Source organism: Microcaecilia unicolor, chromosome 9 (genome assembly GCF_901765095.1).
Source record: "Microcaecilia unicolor chromosome 9, aMicUni1.1, whole genome shotgun sequence".
Lineage (NCBI taxonomy): Eukaryota > Metazoa > Chordata > Amphibia > Gymnophiona > Siphonopidae > Microcaecilia > Microcaecilia unicolor.
In genome coordinates this window covers 190,030,380-190,049,975 of record NC_044039.1, presented here as the reverse complement: position 1 = coordinate 190,049,975, position 19,596 = coordinate 190,030,380, and the positions used below count along the sequence as shown (strand labels likewise).

Below are 19,596 nucleotides of genomic sequence, written 5' to 3'. Positions count from 1 at the left end.
GTCCAAAGTTATTTCTTGGGGCTTCACCAAAGGTTGTAATACCAGGGCGGAGAGTAAGGCTTCCTCCCCAGTGTCAGCTAACTGGGTTCCCTCTGTTGATAATTCTTCTCCAGCCATGGTAGGCAAGCGTTTCCCCTAAACTGAATGACCTGCTGACGCCACTTCCCTCAACGGGGTCTGCCGCCCCTTCGAAATGCTTTCTTCCACGTTCGGCACTACGGCTCCGATTAGGTGTGGCGGCGGGGGGGGGGGGGGGTTAGCTGGTCCCAAAGGGCTAAGTGAGATATCGCTCTCCAGACCAGGGTTCTTCCCTGCCCCGGTCACGGATTCGCCCGACGGTGTGGACACCAAAAAAGCAGAAATGGAAGTCTGTCTCGAGGAGGAGGGCTCCGGCCTGGGGAGAGGAGGCCCCCCTGGCTTTCCCTTTCTCTTCGGCATGCTCGCAAGTTAGGAGCTACATTTAAAAAGGCAGATGATCTAGTACATTCCAGAGGTGGACTGACCATTCGGACAACCGGGCAGTGCCCGAGGGCCCAGAGGCTATAGGGGGCCCAGTGGTTCTGCCAGGATGCCCACCACACACTACAGCCCTCCCCGGTCCTACCTTTAAAGGCGCGCCACTGGTGATCTAGTGGCCTCTGTGGGGAGGAACACATCCTGTCCATTGTGCTGCTGCTATTCCCCCCTGCCCGGCACTGCCGTATTTTAAAAAATGGCAGCCGAGACTCCCTGCAGAAGTCTCGTGAGAATGTTGAGACCCGCAAGACTACTGTGGCAAGTCTCAGCCGCCATTTTGAAAACACGGTGCTGCCGGCAGGCGGGGGAATAGCAGCAGCGCAGCGGGCAGGAAAGAACATGTCCACCCCCCCCCCCCCCCCCACTGCAGAGACCGCTAGAGCACCAGGGCTCTTTAGGTAGGACCGGGGCGGCGGGGGCGTCAGCTGCAGTGGTAGGGGGCAGCAGCACGGCGGTAGGGGGGGTGTTGGACAGTAGCTGGTTGGGGGGCCCATACCACCCTCAGTGCCCGTGGGCTCAGACCTACTTAGGAACAGGAACAGTGAAATGGTGACTGTCTTATTTTCCAGAAATTTGGGAGGCCGTGATGAATCTGACAAGGGTACTTTTTTAGGTCCACACATATTCATAGATCTCCTTTACTTCCAAGTGGAACTTCTTGTATTAGTCAGCTTACATTGCTCCCAAATTCACGTGCGATTCTTTTTGCAAGCAGCAGATGGCGAAGGAATATGTAAACATCAGTCATTCAAAGATCTGAGGAGCCTAGGGGGTGCATATTGGATTATAGCAGAGGACAAGTATGGGGGAATCCCTGCAGAAAAGATTTTGTGAGTCAGAGTCAGGACTTTAGGTTGAATATGGAAATTAACTGGGGGCCAGTGGTGTTGGGTAAGAAGAGGGGTGATGTGATCAAATTTCTTAGAGTGAGCAAAAATACGTCTGTATGGATAGGTGGTGATGTTCACGCTATCCACGGGAAGGTGGATTTTAGAAAGGACACATAAATTGGGATTGAATGATCCAGGTCGGGATGTGTCATGTTCCGCTAACATTTTAGAACAGAATCTGTTGTTGTAAAACCTATTGTAAAACACATCCAGGAATGGATGTGTATGTGTGAGTTACGTGCGGTGGGAGAATCTATTTTAGAAGCATCAATGTCTGCTGAAAAATAGATGTGTTATGCCACCTGCAGGTCAATTTTAAACCAAGCTGTCACAGCTTATCATATTGGAGGGTTGACAAAAACCACTGGAGGATTAAGGGTGCAATCACCCCCAACCCCTTCCAGTGCAACACTGCACAAAACAAGCAACTTTATCTTAAACATCCCAAGCAGCAGGTGTAAATACTGACATTAATGTTAGGGGACATTGTTCATTGTTTATAGATAATATGCTATACCACCTAATTTGGAGTCAAGTCTAAGCGGTGTGCAATTCACTAAAATAAAATTAAAAGGGGGAAAAAAAGAACTCCGTTAGATAAAAAGGAAAGACACCATCAATCAAGACCTCAATTAGCAATTAAAGGGTGGTCTTCTTTATCCCTTAGCGTACCTAGCAGAGGAGAAAATCAAACATTTAAACAAGCTAAATCCCTGGTAAGTTAAAAGTAATATTAAATAGATGAGTTTTAAGTGTAGCCCTAACTCCGAGTGGAGCGATAAGGCCAGGTTATTCCAAAGAAAAGGTGCAAGAAAAAAGAAGGTGCTTTTTCAGGTAGATTCCCAATGTGCCTGGGAAGGACAAGTCTGTGGTCATTTAGAGAATGGAGATAGCAAACTGGGACATATGGGGAGAGGGGGTTAGTAAATGGTGCCCAAAGTTAGAAGCTAGAAAGATCCACACTAAATTAGTATTCTGCAAAGGGCACTCAGCGCACAGCGTGCTTTGCAGAATACTAGCTTAGCGCGGATCTTGCGCCTAACTTTGAGCACGAGCCCTTATGCCTGATAAAACCGGTTGAATACGTCAATGACCCTATTCTATAAAACCGTGGAGGAGTGGCCTAGTGGTTAGGGTGGTGGACTTTGGTCCTGAGGAACTGAGTTCAATTCCCACTTCAGGCACAGGCAGCTCCTTGTGACTCTGGGCAAGTCACTTAACCCTCCATTGCCCCATGTAAGCCACATTGAGCCTGCCAGAGTGGGAAAGCGCAGGGTACAAATATAACAAAAATAAAATAGATACTATTGGAGATTCTACATGGAATGTTGCTACTATTGGAGATTCTACATGGAATGTTGCTATTCCACTAGCAACATTCCATGTAGAAGGCTGCGCAGGCTTCTGTTTCTGTGAGTCTGACGTCCTGCACGTACGTGCAGGACGTCAGACTCACAGAAGCAGAAGCCTGCGCGGCCACATTGGTGATCTGCAAGGGCCGACTTCTACATGGAATGTTGGAATAGCAACATTCCATGTAGAATTTCAAACAGTAGCAACAGTGGAGGAGTGGCCCAGTGGTTAGGGTGGTGGACTTTGGTCCTGAGGAACTGAGTTCGATTCCCACTTCAGGCACAGGCAGCTCCTTGTGACTCTGGGCAAGTCACTTAACCCTCCATTGCCCCATGTAAGCTGCATTGAGCCTGCCATGAGTGGGAAAGCGCAGTGTACAAATGTAACAAAAATAAAATAGATACTATTGGAGATTCTACATGGAATGTTGCTATTCCACTAGCAACATTCCATGTAGAAGGCTGCGCAGGCTTCTGTTTCTGTGAGTCTGACGTCCTGCACGTACGTGCAGGACGTCAGACTCACAGAAGCAGAAGCCTGCGCGGCCACATTGGTGATCTGCAAGGGCCGACTTCTACATGGAATGTTGGAATAGCAACATTCCATGTAGAATCTCAAACAGTAGCAACAGTGGAGGAGTGGCCCAGTGGTTAGGGTGGTGGACTTTGGTCCTGAGGAACTGAGTTCGATTCCCACTTCAGGCACAGGCAGCTCCTTGTGACTCTGGGCAAGTCACTTAACCCTCCATTGCCCCATGTAAGCTGCATTGAGCCTGCCATGAGTGGGAAAGTGCAGCGTACAAATGTAACAAAAAAAAACAAATTCTGTGAATGCCACTGACCCACCCTTTTGAGTTGTGCACTATAAAATTTAGGCGCGCATTTTATAAAATAGATATAGGGCAGTTCCATACGTAAACCCAAATGGGTGCCAATTACCACCAATTATTGATTTTTAATGGCTCATTAACTAATTAGTTTGCATGCAGATCTGGGATCTGTGCTCAGAATCCAGGGGGACAGAGGGGTGAGTATAGATAATTGGAAATACCAGTGTGTAAGCCTTTGAATTTCAGGATCAGTATTTTAAACTGAATTCGAAGTGTAATGGAAATAGTGGAAATCTATGGTCTCGTCTTCTGGCATGACAGAGGAAACGTGCAGCTGTGTTTTCTAAAGATTCCCCTACACTGCCCTAGTCACACCCAAAATACACCCAAACCACACTCCCTTGCCATATGCACATATTTTGCATTTTGGACATATGTATCCCAAATGTCTAAAATTGGGATTTAGACATGCATGCACCATATATCAGTACAATACAGGGCTAAATGTAAAACTCTATGTCTGATCTTCATTATTGTTATTATTATTATTAGCATTTGTATAGCGCTACCAGATGCACGCAGCGCTGAACACCTGACACAAAGAGAGACAGTCCCTGCTCAAAAGAGCTTACAATCTAAATAACACAGACAGACAAGACAGTTACGGGTGAGGGAAGTACTGGGTGAGAAGGAAGGAAGGAACAAGGGGAGGGCAATTGAGTAGAGGTTAGGAGCCAAAAGCAGCAGTGAAAAGGTGGGTTTTCAGCATGGATTTGAAAACAGGTAGAGATGGAGCTAGACGTACAGGCTCAGGAAGTCTATTCCAGGCATAAGGTGCCGCGAGAGAAAAGGAGCGAAGCCTGGAGTTAGCAGTGGAGGAGAAGGGGGACGACAAGAGAGATTTGTCCAGTGAGCGGAGTTCACGGGGAGGAACGTAGGGAGAGATGAGAGTGGAGAGGTAATAGGGGGCTGCAGAGTGGATGCATTTAAAGGTCAGTAAAGGAAATTGCCCTGAGTACCTGAAGAACAGGATGATCCTCTACACACTGCCAAGGACACTAAGGTCCTCTCAAGGATTATCACTAACCACATCCTGTCCAAAAGACATTACACGATGTTATACCTGCAAGCGAGCCTTCTCTGCAGTAGCCCCCACACTCTGAAATGAACTTCCTGAAAGGCTCCATTTAACACAAGACTATCTGCTTCAGGAAGCTGGTGAAAGCTTGGCTGTTCAACCAGGTCTTTAATGGAAGAAGTAACTAACTTGTTAGTCTCACTCACACACACAAGGAGTGACTCAGGATGCACATTCTGCAGCAGGACATGTTTACCCACTCCTACCCTAGCTGATATAATATTTAACCATCTCTCTGACTTCATGTGCAATTTTCTTAAATCAGTCAACTTACTTTCTAACTTTTCTTACTCTCTTACCTATCTATATGTTCCATCTTTGCTTTACCCTCCACTAACAATTAAAATGTTCTATTACGTGTTGTGTTGACATTGTAAGTAGTATACTATGCCATACTTTGTATTGTTATTTGAATATTTTTACTGCTGTAATTGCCTATTGCTCATGTTCAATCTATTCTTACTGTACACCGCCTTGAGTTAATTCCTTCAAAAAGGCGGTAAATAAATCCTAATAAATAAAAAATATGCTAATCTAATCTAATTCGCAATTTATATAGCACACTTGTTCCAGCAAGAGGTTCCAGGCAGTTTACATTTCAAGAAAGCACACAAAAGCGGGGAATAACAGAAAAATCTAAAAATAAAAAATGCTAATTATAAAATTTATCATAAAAAGGTCTTCAAATTCTTACACACAGTAATCGCTTGAAAAGAAAACATAGAACCAAGCTGAATACTGTCAGGATTGCTGGACATACTTAGATTAATATGAAACCAGCTTGACATACTTAGATTAATATTAAACCAGCTTCCGACTTCTGAGAACTCCCCCCCTCCCTCAGGAATCACTGAGGATAGCAAATAGGACCAAATGTTGCCCAGCTGCCTGTCTCAACTAACATACCTTTTGTCCTATCTGGGAGCAGGGCTTGAGAACAAAGGAAGCCAGACAGATAGGCTCCAGAACTAGGAACTTCAAAGAGTAAAACCTTTGAAAATGGTCACCTTCCTGACTTCAGAAAGCAAACTGGAGTTGGTAAAGGAAAGAGCTGAAATCAAAGGCTGGGAAGAAAATAAGTTTTTTTTTAATCTCTTTCTGTTCTTGAGGTATAAAGCAGAAGCACATGGCTCTGCTCGGATCACTTCTCTCTCTGTCTGTCTCTATGCACACACCCATCTCCAGCTCTGGCCCCCCCCCCCTTCTTCCCCAGCTCTACCCCAAAGCTTTCTCTCCCAGAGCACATGGCTCTGCTTTCTTAGGCTCTTTCCTTTTTTCTCCACACACACACACACACACACACACACACACACACACACACACACACACACACACATCTCCAGCCCTACCTCAAGGCTTCCCTCTTTCGCTGCACCCCCCCCCCCCCCCATTCTTACCTGTCTCTCCTTGATTCTCCTCTATGCCCACATACAGATACAACATTGGAATATTTACCTGTACTAAGTGCTGTGATCCTATATATGCAAATACAATATACTTTCTATATATATCCAAACCCGTGTGGATTGTGCATTCTTTGGGAACCCACTGCCTCTGTGAACTGGACCCGACTGCCTCTAAGAACCTACTACCTCTGTGAACTGGACCCAGGACCATACCTAGACAACGATTGCAGACAAATACCAGTTTACGCATGTCCAAAATACAAGTAGGGCTTCTAAAACTACCTCCTTAGTGAAGAGGTTTATGCTAGATAGCCTTTTTGCTGACCTACATTAAACTGTTTAACTATATGCTGAATAATTACTGGCTACTCGTATAGTTGGGTGAAACATGCCCAGGTTCCATCCTCGCTCGAACCCAGCACTATAAAGAATTTTCAGCATCACTATGGGGGAAATGGTAGAACCAGGTGTCTCCACTTAAGAACCCCAAGGATCAGTGGTTGGAGACTCTCCTACACAGAATCTGGGTGCCCACGTTCCATTATAGAACAGTAGTGTACCTTGATATCAGTGTACCAAATATGTACACACCCACAGTACACCAGCCATAGACCAGGCTTCAGTGTGGGTGCCCAAATGTGGCAGGGATGCTGGTAAGTTATGCACATAACTGCAAGCCCTGCCCATGTCCCACCCATGCTCCACCCCTGTGTATGCCCCCCCCCCCCGCATATATTCGTTATTTAAGTTAAGCAAGTATTTGCAGAACAGCGCTTAGGCACACTGTTTCCTCTGAGTGGGAGTCCTCCAGCTACAGTCCTGCCAGTAGGGGATGCTGTTTCACTATTATATTTTCAATAGTGGGGGACAGGCAAGTTCTGTATGACTCCAGAGAACATGCCAAGGAGGTTTGATTAACAGGAGACGGCATGAAGTCACAAAGCTGAAATTGGACCACCCAAGGAGGTTTTCATTCTCCCCAATGTAGCTGCTGCCATCTTGGTACACTCAAACCAATGTAACTGATAGGGTGACAAGCTCCACCTACTGGCTTCAGCCCAGAAAATGGGCCAAGCAAGCTCCTGCCATCTCCTGTTAATCAAACCTCCTTGGAACCTGCCTATCCCTAGCGACTGAAAACACAACATTGAAGCATCACCCCTAGGATTACTATATTTAACTCAACAAAAAAGAAGCAACAAAATAAAATGCAGCCCCACTCCCCCCCCCCACTATGTCCCCATCCCCACCACGCCCCCACCGCCACACCATGCCCTCGCGCCACACAGTCACCTTAACCCCCCCCCCCAAGAAAGCCAAATTCTATAAGCAATAAAAATACTGGTAAAGTAACAGAAATACATTTTCTTCCATACTCTGCTAAATACAAAATGAAAAGATGTACATTTCCAAAAAAGCAAAGATCCTTGAACATGTCCCTCTTTCCTTTCCCTCCCATCCATGAGCAGCATCCCTTTCTGCAGAAGTCTCACGTGGCTGTGCTTGAAGTCTTGGCAGCCATTTTGAAGCAGCACTGGCAGCAAATGGATCAGCGGTGGTGCTAGGCAGGAAAAAGTGGGGCTCTTTCCTGCCCCAAAGAGGCCACTAGATCATCAGGGTGTGATAAGGTACATGAAGGGAGAGGACCCCAAGGCCCGCCAGCTGGCCAGCTTGCCCGCAAATCCAGACAAATGGGCAGGCTGAAAAAACCCACCCGGATGCCCCGTGGTGCCTCCAAAAAGAGGACATTTATTTATTTATTTATTACATTTGTACCCCGCGCTTTCCCACTCAAAGCAGGTTCAATGTGGCTTACATAGTAATTGGGATTACAAAGTATTGGTGGAGAGAAATAAGTAGAGTATTATCGGAGTAATAAAAGAAATAGGAATGTAGGAATGCAGGGATGAGGGGAGTAGGAGAAGTATGAGCAAGGGTAAGTGAGCAATTGGAGGGTAGATGAGGTGGAGGGGAGTAGGCAAGAGTGAAGGGAATAGGAGAGGTGTGAGTAAGGGTAGGTGAGTGTTGGGGGAGCGGTCGATAAGGCGAAAGGGGATAAGCAGGGGAAAATGAGGTGGGAGATGTAGTCTAGGTCGTTGTTATTGTCTCCTGGATATGTGGTGAATAGATGGGTTTGTGGGAATTAATCTGGATCGTTTGGGTAGGCTTGCCTGAACAGATGGGTTTTTAGTGATCTCCGAAAGGGCAGATGGTCACTGAGTAATCGGATTGGTCTGGGGAGGGCATTCCAGAGTTGGCTGCCTAAGAAGGAGAAGTTGGATCCATAATAGGTTTTGTACTTGAGACCTTTGCAATTGGGGTAGTGTAGGCATGTCTGGGGAAACCTGGACATATGGCAACCCTAACCATCCCCCACTGGCAGCAATGCACTTGGAGGACGCCAACTCAGCTTAGAAGGAACAGTGCATAGGCCCTGATAGCACTTGCATAGGTTAAGTGTACACGTGGAGGGGCATAATCGATAGGGGCACCCAAGTTTTCCTGAGGACGTCCTCGCAGGACGTCCCAGCGAAGGGGTGGGGAAACTTGTATTATCGAAACAAGATGGGCGTCCATCTTTCATTTCGATAATACGGTCATGGACGCCCAAATCGCGAAATTTAGGTCTACCTTAGAGATGGTCGTCCTTAGAGATGGTCATCCCCAATTTTCGGCGACAATGGAAACCGAGGATGCCCATCTCAGAAATGACCAAATACAAGCCCTTTGGTCGTGGGAGGAGCCAGCATTCGTAGTGCAATGGTCCCCCTGACATGCAAAGACACCAACTGGGCACCCTAGGGGGCACTGCAGTGGACTTCTGAAATTGCTCCCAGGTGCATAGCTCCTTTACCTTGTGTGCTGAGCCCCCCAAACTCCCCCCAAAACCCACTACCCACTACCATAGCCTTAAGGGGTGAAGGGGAGCACCTACATGTGGGTACAGTGGGTTTGTGGTGGGTTTTGAAGGGCTCACATTTACCACCACAAGTGTAACAGGTAGGGGGGGATGGGCCTGGGTCCGCCTGCCTGAAGTGCACTGCACCCACTAAAACTGCTCCAGGGACCTGCATACTGCTGTCATGGAGCTGGGTATGATATTTGAGGCTGGCATAGAGGCTGGAAAAAATATTTAAAAATTTTTTTTTGAGGGTGGGCACATGACCTCCCCTTACTCCCCCAGTGGTCATTCCTGATTCCCTCCGGTGGTCATCTGGTCAGTTCGGGCACATTTTTGTGGCTTGGTTGTAAGAAAAAAAGGACCAGGTAAAGTCGTCCAAGTGTTCATCGGGGATGCCCTTCTTTTTTTTCCATTATCGGTCGAAAACGCCCGTGTGTTAGGCACACCCCAGTCCCGCCTTCGTTATGCCTCCGACACTGGTCGTCCCGCGACGGAAAGCAGTTGAGGATGCCCAAAATCGGCTTTCGATTATGCCGATTTGGTCGACCCTGTGAGGACGCCCATCTTGCGCTTTGTGTCGAAAGATGGGCGCCCTTCTCTTTCGAAAACAAGCCTGATAAGCACACAAATGCTGGTATTCTAGATATTTCCGGCCCAAAGCAACAGGCACAAGTTGTAAATAACTATGAAATACGGTTGCAAACCCAATCTAGCATATTCAGGAGTAATCCAGTGTAGAGCTGTGATGCCACAGAGCGTAGTTTAAAGAGCTGCAAACAATCTTCTTCTTACCAGCTATCGAACAGCTTTAAGTAAGTTTGCCATCCATCCTGCTCCCTTTTTCTTCAGGAGTTGCTCACTACGTGCAGTAAAAGTCAGAGTCTTCATGTAATAAGTAACAAAGGAATATTATACAGCTCAGGTGTGCCTTTCCAGAAAAGCACCACCTCCTGCTTCCTCCTTTCCAGCCTCATAGGCTTTCACTTTCCCCTCCCAACAGCGCTCTTTGCTGGTAGGTAAACCAGGACCATGACCCGGTTAGATCAAGAATCCGAAAGTGAAAGAAAGACATCTTCTTGAGTTTACGCGCTTTAGATCTGGGTTTTATAGGGAGAAAACCCGCAGATTACTTTCTTCTACTTAATTACCTACTGTCTACAGTGCCAGCAACAAAGACACGGGAACAAATGGAGTAAGAGATGCTAGATAGTGTCATGAGCTCTTTAGAGGAGTCGCAGAGAGTTTCGTCGTTCTTCTGACCAGGCAGAATCGACTACATTCTGTAAACCACGGAAAGTCCCTCGTCGTCCAAAGCAAAATTTGTCTAAGGAGTATTCATATTAAAGGTATGTTTTTTAAAATAATATTTATTTACAAAATAGGTGCATTATGGACAGCAGAATGCACTTGGAAGTTGAATGCAATCATTTGTAGGATAATTTAATGTATATGTAATAAATTAGTTGTTCAATTAACCCCCCCCCCCCCATAAACATTAAAAGGGAAAATGGGACTTGATATACTGCCTTTCTAAGTTTTTTGCAACTACATTCAAAGCAGTTTACATATATTCAGGTACTTATTTTGTACCAAAGGCAATGGAGGGTTTAAGTGACTTTTGCCCAGAGTCACAAGGAGCTGCAGTGGGGAATTGAACTCAGTTCCCCAGGGTCAAAGTCCACTGCACTAACCACTAGGCTACTCCTCCACTAGCAACATTCCATGTAGAAGCCTGCCCTTGGAGATCAGCAACGCGGCCGCACAGGCTTCTGTTTCTGTGAGTCTGACGTCCTGCACATACGTGCAGGACGTCAGACTCACAGAAACAGAAGCCTGCGCAGCTTATCTGCAAGGGCAGGCTTCTACATGGAATGTTGCTAGTGGAATAGCAACATTCCATGTAGAATCTCAAATAGTAGCAACATTCCATCTAGAATCTCCAATGGTAGCAACATTCCATGTAGAATCTCATACAGGGAAAGGGAAATGGGACTTGATATACTGCCTTTCTAAGTTTTTTGCAACTACATTCAAAGCAGTTTACATATATTCAGGTACTTATTTTGTACCAAAGGCAATGGAGGGTTTAAGTGACTTTTGCCCAGAGTCACAAGGAGCTGCAGTGGGAATGGAGCTCAGGTCCCCAGGATCAAAGTCCACTGCACTAACCACTAGGCTACTCCTCCACTCGAAGGCAATGCAAAGCCAGTGCAATGAGATTACCACAGATTTACAAAAGATACGCATAATGTTCGGTTTGTGTGACTCGTTTTCTTCTTTTTAGCTTCACAGTAAAGACAAATTTTTGATCTCAGAGAAAATCATTTAAAGGCACTTCAGATATTGCTTCTGTCCCCCAGGAAGTGCTGCTATTCTGGAGTGTTTTGGTTCTTAGCTATAGCATTGCATTGCTCTGGGAAGAGGGGAGGAACACATGTGGATGGGTATGTTTGGGTGTGTGGGACTGGGCGAGATTGGGCATGAGAATGTAGAGACCTCCCCAAGGTGCTACTTTAGAAGGATGGCAGAGACCATGTGGCTCTGCTAAAAGTATTATGTTGTGACCTGGATATTTTTTTTATTTTTATTTTTGTTACATTTGTACCCCGCACTTTCCCACTCATGGCAGGCTCTGCAGTTAGAGACCGTCTGAATTTTGATTTCAGTTTAGGGGCTGAAATCAACCCTAAATCACTATTCAGTTTTGGCTGACAATGCAGATGCATTTGTAGCTGAAACAGAAATTATTGCTGTATCCCTGTAATGCTCACCCCCTTTCTCCCTCTCCCCCAAATAGGAGTAGCCGCCCATCTCTTTTCTCTGCCTTGATCAGAGGTATCCTCCACTCCTCTCCCCCTAGGGGCCTACCTTACAATCGTTGGCTGGTGGTCTAATGGAATAGTCAGGGCTGGAACGATTCCCAGTCACTTCTGCCCATGACGTCTCCACTGTCAAAATGGCTGCCGGGACCCCTCTGTCCTATCTTCTTCCCTCTTTTCACTCCTTCCTCCCCAGACCCCCATCAATGGAATCCCCACCACTCGCACTGCTCCATTTCGCTCACATTTTTTCACTTTTGATGCCCTTTTAATGTCATTTTTGGTGCTATTTTGATGCCATTCTTGAAGCCATACTGTCAACTTCGTTTCTTTGACTGGTAGGGCCAGGGCTCCCTATCAGTCTTGATGTTCCATTCTGCAGAATCTTGATTCTGGGTTTGTGCCCCTGCCCGCTGCTATTTCCCAACTATTGTTATCAGTGTCACAGATAGATGGACAAACTCAAAAGATAAGCACGCTTCGTTTTTCATAAAACACATTAAAAGCAAACTCCTCCGGTAGAACATTAGGTGATGCAAGACGTGTCCTAAATGTGCAGTTGTGGGAGCAATTTTCAGTTCATTTGCCTAAACAAATTTGCTTCTTTGAAAATTGCACTTCTTAGAGTAGCTAAAAGCATGCACAGGTTTCCAGTCCACAGTTTGTGTATTTTCTATCAGGGTTAAAAGGAGGTGTTCCCAGGGGTGTTATAAGGTTGGGGAAGGAAAGCATTGTCCATACATGGAATTGTTTAAAAGTACAGGCCAGTGGGGGGAGGAAGTGATGTCACGGCACTGAATGGCTGCTTAGCTCCTCCGCTCTCGCTTCAATCACACTAACTTTAGCAATATCCTGCTTTGTCCTTGGGCTTTCTTCATCTGTTTGGTGGAATCTGCTTTGCTAAGGCGGCTGAGACATGAGTAAGGCACCCTTGTCAACTAAAAAGAACCGTGAACGCTTATCTGGACGTGTTGCCGGTAGGAGCACGCTGTGCCATGTGCCACTGGCTCGGCTCTCCCCCTCGGACTTGGATTCAGCTCTCTCCTTGGCGGAATCCAGATCGCTCCCAACGATGAGAAGGATTTCAGAAAGAGCTGAGACAATTCCTGTCAGGGATTCAGGCAGATATTAAGTCTTCAAAAGATGAGATTTTTGAGCATATTGCGACCCTTAGCTCAGACTGCCTAATATTAGGTGGGCGCGTGAAGGACATAGAATTGAAAATAGATGAGCATGCCCACCTGATCGTTTCTAACAACTCACAAACCCAGGATTTGGAGAAGCAGCGTGAGGATCTCATGTATAAACTGGATGCCCCCGGGGATGCAGGAAAAACCTCCGTTTTGGGGGAGTTCCGGAGGAAGGGCAAACGGAAGACGCACCGGCAATAGTTCGCATCCTCTGCGCCACGCTACTGGGGACTGATGCTGCTTCAGACCTGGTAGAGCTGGAGAAACGCCTGGACAATCAGCCGAGAGACATCACTGCCGGATTTGTTAAATATTCCAATAAAGAATTTGTGCTTCAATGAGCCAGACAGAGTTGTGGTTTTCCAAGACCTATCTCAGTTCCCCTTAACGCAACGTAGGCTAATGAAATCTGCGCTTGATATTCTAACTAAGGAACATATCTCTTCCCGTTGGGGGTTTCCCTTTTCTCAACTTTGCCTTACAAGGGAAGGTTCATTGGTTACAGTCCCTGCCTGTGGCTTGGAAATTACTGCACGAGGCCGGTTTGTCTTCTGTGACCTCACTTCCTTGTTTGGTGGCAACTGCCACGCGAGCAAAACTACAGAGATGGCAGAGGGGTTCTGCTCATTCCAGGAAGACCGCAGACGCTACCACCACCGCTGCTGCCTCAAAGTGACTGCTCTACCTCTGATTCTGTTCTACTCGGGACACTTTTGCAATGTAGCCTATTCGCTTTTATTCATCTGCAGGAGGAGATGTGTGTGGATTTGATGGTGTGATGCTTGAATGAGTGTTGTAAATCTGGTGGTTGGGGGTTGCATGGATGGTTTGCAGGTATTACATTAGGCTGTCAGTTTAGATTTGGATTGTATGTGTGGTGAGGTGGGAGATGACTTGGTATTGGGTTCATTTGGTGTTGTGGGTTTATATTCCATTCAGAGGGCCTTTGTGGTCTGCTGTTTGATGGTTGATGTTTGTGTGAGGGAGAGATGGTGTGATTGGGGGGGGGGGGTTGTGGGTGGGTATGAGGGATAGGGTTTGGGGCGGTCGCTCATGGGTTCTCTTTGCTAAGATGTCCAGGAGGGGAGGAATTCTTTTGGGTTTGGGCTTATGCTATTGAACTGTATTGTTTATCATGTGTGCTGATTTAACAGTGTTGTCTTACAATGTGAAAGACCTCCACTCACCTCAGAAACGTCAGAAACTATTTAAAGAATTGCTTCACCTAAAACCTCAGGTTGTATTTTTACAGGAAACACACCTTCAGCGTGCTCATGAAAAGTTTCTCTCTCTCCTTTGCTAGCCTTATACAGTATTTATTATGCTTCAGGGGGTAGCTATTCTTTTGCATTCTTCTCTTCATGTCCAGGTGGTCAAGACTAAACTTGACCCTGAGGGATGTTTTTTTTCATGAGAGAAATTTGCATGCACTGCTTCCACTGCATGCAAATATATTCTCCAGCAAGCTTAAGTATTCGTTGAGTGAAAAAATATTTCCTCCTATTTGTTTTAAAAGTATTTCCATGTAACTTCCTTGAGTGTCCCCTAGTCTTTGTACTTTTGGAGTGAGTAAAAAATTGATTTACTTCTACTCATTCTACACCACTCATGATTTTGTAGACCTCAATTATATCTCCCCTCATCCATCTCTTTTCCAAGCTGAAGAGTCTTAACCTCTTTAGCCTTTCCCAGTGCAATTTTTCTAGCGAAAAAGGGTGCCGGTACTCAAATGCCAGGCCATCCTTCAGGGGTGGGGTGATCACTGAGAGACTCACTCCACAATAGCCAGGCCCCCTGCAACTAGTCACAGAATCTATGACAAGGCAGAATTGGTGTGTTGAGCCTGAGCTCTTTCATTAAAACTTGTGGTCCATGGGTCAATTTTAGAAGACACTGGAAAAGGTGCCGGTACTCAGTACCCCCTCAAAAAAAGCCCTGGCCTTTCCTCATACAAGAGGAGTTCCATCCTCTTTATCATTTTGGTCACTCTTATAATTCCACTATATATTTTTTTGAGAGACGGCGACCAGAACTGAACGCAATACTCAAGGTGTGGACTCACCATGAAGCGATACAAAGGCATTATAGTATTTTTGGTCTTATTCACCATCCCTTTCCTAATAATTCCTAGCATCCTGTTTGCTTTTTTGGCCACTGCCGCACACTGAGCAGAGGATTTTAGCATATTATGTACGACACCCAGCTCTTTTTCTTGAGCGCTGACCCCCAAGGGGACCCTAGCATCAGATAACTATGATTCGGATTATTCTTTCCAATGTTCATCGCCTTGCATTTGTCCACATGAAATTTCATCTGCCATTTGGATGCCCAGTCTTCCAATTTCCTAAGGTCTTCCTGCAGTATTTCACAGTCCGCAGGTGTTTTAACAACCTTGAATAGGATGCCAGATACCACAATGTAGTTAGACATAACTCTTGAGGTTGCATTTAGCACTCCAGGTTATCTACCATATTAACAGTTAACGTATGCTAGCTACTTTAAATTAACTGTAAGGTGCATTCCCTACCCATTCACCATTCATTCCACAGCCCCTTCCACATTAGCTGCTTAACACTAAAATTACCCTGCACCGTTAAGATTGCACTTTTAACTGTTATCACAGCATAAGAAAAAAATCAGGACTATAATGATGGATTAATGGTGCTTAAAATGATGTGCATCACCTTGAGTTACTATTAATCATTTATATAGCACTACCAGACATATGCAGAGCTATACACATTATATGCAGCTACTTTTTTCTGTCCCTAGAGGGCTCACAATTTAAGTTTTTGTACTGGGGACAATAGAGGGTTAAGTGACTTGCCTAGGGTCACAAGGAGCTATGGTGTGAGTCAAACCCAGGTTGCTAGGATCAAAGACCACTGTACTAACCATTAGGCTACTCCTCTGCTCCGATGGAGAGTTAAGTGATTTGCCCAAGATCACAAGGAACAGCAGAGCACATTATTAACTAATAGCTCACATTAAAGAAAGAACTACTAGAATTACAATATCTTAGAAATATTTAACTGGTACTGCAGACAAACTTATTCCTGACCCTTATTTTTTCACGGAAAGAGTAGTGGATGCTTGGAATGCCCTCCCGCGGGAGGTGGTGGAAATGAAAACGGTAACGGAATTCAAACATGCGTGGGATAAGCATAAAGGAATCCTTTGCCGAAGGAATGGATCCTCAGGAGCTTAGTCAAGATCGGGAGGCGGGGCTGGTGGTTGGGAGGCGGGGATAGGGCTGGGCAGACTTATACGGTCTGTGCCAGAGCCGGTGGTGGGAAGCGGGACTGGTGGTTGGGAGGCGGGGATAGTGCTGGACAGACTTGTACGGTCTGTGCCAGAGCCGGGGTTGGGAGGCAGGGCTGGGGAGGTGAGGATAGTGCTGGGCAGACTTATACGGTCTGTGCCTGTGCCAGAGCCGGTGGTTGGGAGGTGGGGCTGGTGGTTGGGAGGCGGGGATAGTGCGGGGCAGACTTATACGGTCTGTGCCCTGAAGAGCACAGGTACAAATCAAAGTAGGGTATACACAAAAAGCAGCAAATATGAGTTATCTTGTTGGGCAGACTGGATGGACCGTGCAGGTCTTTTTCTGCCGTCATCTACTATGTTACTATGTTACTAATAATAACCTTTTATCACCTAAATTTAAGAAATCTTGGCACCCTCCTTGGATGACAAAAAGTTCTCAAAGTGAGTAGGATCTAGAATTACCTCTGGAGGTACAAGGAAATTTTAGAAAAAATGTGCCTCCAGTAGCCAAAACTCTAGGGGGGGGGGGGGGCAATGCACAAAAGCCCCCGCAAGGCAACACTCACTATTTCCACCTCAGGAAAAATTACCGAGGTGGAAATAGTGAGCTATGCTAAAAAATAATAATAATAAAAATCGAATGCAAACGAGCTGTATGGGCTTTTACCATGCAGCTCAGGCCAGAGCATGCGCATAGCAGTCAATCGGTAAGCGTGGCTGCTATTCGCATGCCCTGAACAGCTTTCACACATGGCATCTTTTAGCACAGCACAGAAGTTCTCTCCTCGTTTACTGCTGGTGTCTGTTTCTCTTTTTTTTTTTTCTTTTTGGAGTGGAGGAGTAGCCTAGTGGTTAGTGCAGTGGACTTTGATCCTGGGGAACTGGATTCAATTCCCACTGCATCTCCTTGTGACTCTGGGCAAGTCACTTAACCCTCTGATGCCCCAGGTACAAATAAGTACCTGAATATACTATGTAAACTGCTTTGAATGTAGTTGCTAAAACCACAGACAGGCGGTATATCAAGTCCCATTAACAAGATTCCATGCACAATCTCAAAGAGCAGCAACATTCCATGTAGAACCCCAAAGAATAGCAAGATTCTGGAATCCTAAAGAGTAAGGAGTGGAGGAGTAGCCTAGTGGTTAGTGCCATGGACTTTGATCATAGGGAACTGGGTTCAATTCCCGCTGCAGCTCCTTGTGACTCTGGGCAAGTCACTTAACCCTCTGATGCCCCAGGTACAAATAAGTACCTGAATATACTATGTAAACTGCTTTGAATGTAGTTGGTATATCAAGTCCCATTTCCCTTTCTCTTTCTTTCTCTTACCTCCAAGGCTGAAACCTCCGGTGCCGCCACACCGCAATTACGCCATGGAACTTCCTACTGGTCCCGTAGAATACAGCTTCCCAGGATACACTCCCTCCATCTCTGGCCAACCTGTGAGTTGCTTCTTCTGACTGTCTCGGCCTGTGGCCAAACCAAAATGAGTACCAGTAGGGCGGCAGGACAGGCCAAGAGAATGGGGGGACCAGGAGTGCTTCCTCTAGTAGTCCCCCTCGAATGGCCACAGAAAGTGTCTCATCCTGCCCTCATGGAGCCTCGAGATGGGCAGCAGTGAGCATGTGTTCCCTTCCGGCCATGGTCCGAGATATAGGGAGGGGGTGCTATTAGTACCCGAGGCCCCCCGGCATTGTGCTGAGGGAGGTATGACAGGCATCTGAAGCAGCAGTAGTGGGAGGGAGCTGCTTTCCTCCCCCACCAACAAATCCTGCTGGAGACCCGCGAGCCAAGTCAAGCCCTACCCATACAGGGGCAAGAGGACTGGACCCTCCGCCAGTCCATCCAGGACTGGATCCTCACCATCTGTGACAGCTACGACATTTTTGACCTACTACTACTTATCATTTCTAAAGCGCTACTAGACGTACGCAGCGCTGTACACTTAAACAATTTCCATGCAAAAGGTGGAGATGCTACTGCTTCTGTGCATCACTCATAAAACAGCTTTGCATTGCTCGGAATGCACATTTGAATGCTAAACAGCTCATTTGCTTACGATTTTCGTTATGTGCTGCCAGGAGCATAAAAAAAGTTTGCTAAGCCCCTTTGTGCATGACTCGCTGAAGACCATGCTCGATAAACCGTCTGGAGCTGATAAAAAAACACACATTGCTGGCATAGTGAGTTTTGTGCATCGGGCCCTTGATCTTAACTGCAAAAAGGCTTTACGTCTCAACTGTGTACACCTGGCGACATCTAGAAACATATGGAGGGGCATTTTCGAAAGGGACGTCCAAGTTGCGATTTGGACATCCTTGTAAAACGGTGAAATCCAGGGACGGGGAAACTGTATTTTCGAAAAAAGATGGACGTCCATATTTCGTTTCAAAAATACCGTCAGGGACATCCAAATCCTTACTACGAATACTACTACTTATCATTTCTATAGCGCTACTAGACGTACGCAGCGCTGTACATGAACATGAAGAGACAGTCCCTGCTCGACAGAGCTTACAATCTAATTAGGACAGACAAACAGGACAAACAAGAGATAGGGGAATATTAAAGTGAGGATGATAAAATAAGGGTTCTGAACAAGTGAATAAGGGTTAGGAGTTAAAAGCAGCATCAAAAAGGTGGGCTTTTAGCTGAGATTTGAAGAAGGCCAGAGATGGAGCTTGACGTACCGGCTCAGGAAGTCTGTTCCAGGCATAAGGTGCAGCAAGATAAAAGGAACGGAGTCTGGAGTTAGCAGTGGAGGAGAAGGGTGCAGATAAGAAAGATTTACCCAGTGAACGGAGTTCCCTGGGAGGAATGTAGGGAGAGATGAGAGTGGAGAGGTACTGAGGAGCTGCAGAGTGAATGCACTTATAGGTCAATAAGAGGATTTTGAACTGTATGCGGAAATGGATAGGAAACCAGTGAAGTGACTTGAGGAGAGGGCTAATATGAGCATAACGACACTGGCGGAATATTAGTCTTGCAGCAGAATTTTGAACAGATTGAAGAGGAGAGAGATGGCTAAGTGGGAGACCTGTGAGAAGCAAGTTGCAATAGTCTAAGCGAGAGGTGATAAGAGTGTGGATGAGGGTTCTGGTAGTGTGCTGAGAAAGGAAAGGGCGAATTTTGTTGATGTTATAGAGAAAGAAACGACAGGTTTTAGCAGTCTGTTGAATATGTGCAGAAAAGGAGAGGGAGGAGTCGAAGATGACCCCAAGGTTACGAGCTGATGAGACAGGAAGGATGGGAGTGTTATCCACAGAAATAGAGAATGGGGGAGGAG

At 46.1% G+C, this 19,596-nt stretch overlaps 1 protein-coding gene across 1 annotated transcript in view; it reads left to right on the top strand.

Annotated features, from left to right (window-relative positions):
- Positions 1-10,099: 10,099 nt before the first annotated feature.
- LOC115477102 (exocyst complex component 3-like protein 4) overlaps positions 10,100-19,596 on the top strand; it is a 99,140-nt gene continuing 89,643 nt past the window's right edge. The window contains exon 1 of the mRNA XM_030213718.1: positions 10,100-10,380. The gene's annotated coding sequence lies outside the window, so the exon portion shown is untranslated. The remainder of the gene's footprint in view (positions 10,381-19,596) is intronic.